Source organism: Oncorhynchus clarkii, chromosome 7 (genome assembly GCF_045791955.1).
Source record: "Oncorhynchus clarkii lewisi isolate Uvic-CL-2024 chromosome 7, UVic_Ocla_1.0, whole genome shotgun sequence".
In the NCBI taxonomy this organism is placed as follows: domain Eukaryota; kingdom Metazoa; phylum Chordata; class Actinopteri; order Salmoniformes; family Salmonidae; genus Oncorhynchus; species Oncorhynchus clarkii.
The window spans coordinates 21,801,125-21,803,666 of NC_092153.1; positions in this window are offsets into that span (position 1 = coordinate 21,801,125).

Sequence of the window (2,542 nt, forward strand, 5' to 3'; positions counted from 1 at the left end):
CAATCAACTTGGCTATGATCACCACAAATCATCTCCAGTCGCACCCTCTTCTTCGACTGAATCTGGATGCTAAGGTAACATACTGGATCCCGGTGTGGTGAATTAATGAAGTTCTCTGTATGTCTGGTCTACAGTAAAATGGCTTTCAGCTAGATTATGATGATCTGTAACACAGTGGGGAGGAGTGTGAAATTCCTCCATTCTGAGGGTGATTAGGAAGTCTTTAGCCTGGCTAATTTGTCAACGAGAGGCCCCTTCAACGGTTGGACTGTGAATAAGGCCTGGGATGCTCAATAAAGGACTCTGTTAATCAGGGGAATGAGATGACGAGGACTGTTGGATTCCCCGTGGATTCAAAATCCCCTCATAAATGGGGTTTATGATGATTGACTGGACTCGGGAGCAGATTGTAAATCATTAGGAGCAATGACTTCTGTTGTCACAGGGTAGCCTTCAATCTTTCTCCACATCCATATTTTTGTGATGATTTGTTTCACATTATATGGTATCATACTTTGTTTTTCGAACATTACTGTAGTAAAAGGAAAACCGGCCTCTAAAAGTAATGTTTGTGCTATACCTTTGTACCTTCCACCTCAGTTGGTGATTACCTAACAGAACATGCAATGCTCTCTTACCTAAGCCCCTAAGTCACCTCTTGTCCTGTGTGGCTGTGGAGTGTGGAATGTGGAATGTGGAATGCACAGGAGGCCTCAGGTTCTATCATGAGGAGTCTTTGCAGAACACCTGAGCCCGTATACATAAAACAGTGTGCTGATCTAGGATCAGGTCTTCTCTGTCAATATAGTCTTATTCAATATGATCTAAAAAGGCAAAACTGAGAGGGTCTTACATAGTGGGATTCAGTGGATGACAGCTTCATTCAACATTTATCCACAGAGTTCCTGTCTTTCACTGTTATAGGGAATGGTTTCTCAGACTCGGAGTAAGCCTAGCAAGAAGCATATTTCATGGATTTTTGCCATTTAAAAAGTGCTTTTTACTCCAGGATTAGGCTTAATCTGTTCCTGGCAAACCGGCCCTAGAGTTTGTTTGTTTAAGTGTGTTAATTTGGATCAGTAGCATCGATGTCAAGATCATTGAGGGGCAGCAGGACAAACATGGCAACATGGAGTGTTTCCTGACAGGCTGCGGCCTGGGCACACACACACTGTTGATGGAAATGCTCATGTACTTACCCTCGGCTTTAGGCAAAACATGTTATGATTGCCAGTGCCATGAAAAACAATGGTATTTTATGTATTTATTTGCCTTGGGCAATCTGAAAGCTCATTTGTTGAAGCAGCCTATTGTTGGTGTCTATCTAGGGATGTCAAAATGCTGCAGCTGCTGAATTAAGTAGCAAAACAGCGATACTTATGCATTGATTCATTCATTTCACATTTGTGAACACCGTATACACATCAGAGAAAAGCGATAGACATTTTAAAGGTTTACATTTTTTCCAAGCCAAACCAAAATACAGTATGAGCACCAAACATGGTTAAATATATGCTTCCAATTTGTCATCTGCCGTAAATTGTCTGTTTTGGCAACACTATTCCACTCATTGAGAAGAAACCCATGACCTATTATGAAAGACAGACATTACATAAAACAATTACTGCTAAATCAGTGTCAATTTACAGTGAAATAGCATGAAATATGGGACTGAAGCTACAGTATATTTAGATATGAGCACCAAGCATGAAATCCCTCACCAGCATGTGTTTTTTTGCATTGGGACTAATAGTCTCTCTATGAAAAAGAACCGTCACCCCTCAACCCCTTCTTGTCATGTATTTCACTCAAAGTCATATTGTGAACTTGTTAATGGTAAGGTTTGAGGCATTCCCATACTGTATACTATTCATGTAGGAGTCCATCTCACTCCCATTTTCTATACATGTTGTCACAGAGACCTGTGTAATGGACTGTGTCTGTGTCCCAAATGGCACCCTTTTCCCTATTTAGTGCAATACTTTTGGCCAGGGCCTATAGGGAAACCCATAGAGCTCTGTTCAAAAGTAGTGCGCTACATATGGGATAGGGTGCCACTTTGAGACGCAACCTGTGCTTTTACATATCTTTTTCATTTGACCAGAACATTCTGACCTGGTCTAATACTCTGTTGCACAAACTCAACTGCAGCTCTCTTTGCTGCGATCGAACACACAGGGAACCAACTGATCTTTAAAGCAAAGCTAAAGCATAATAGTAGCCTATAGTGTATCAGTGAATTGATGATGGTCAGTTTACTTAAACATAACAACCAGCTAACAGGGACTACAGTAGCTGATGATTCAACTCACATGGCACATACACAATGTACACTGCTCTTCTACATGGCTTGGTAATGTGAACATGGCCAGCCAAGGTGCACCTGGTGCACAGGGTTCAACATATACACCTTTCCCAGAAGTTCTCTCTCGCTCTCTCCATTTGTTTTTTATTCATCATAAATTCTCTGAAACCACTTAGGTCTTCCATGGGTCTGGGACAATGCAACTGTAGTTGGGTTTCTCTTGTTGTTGTTATTTTG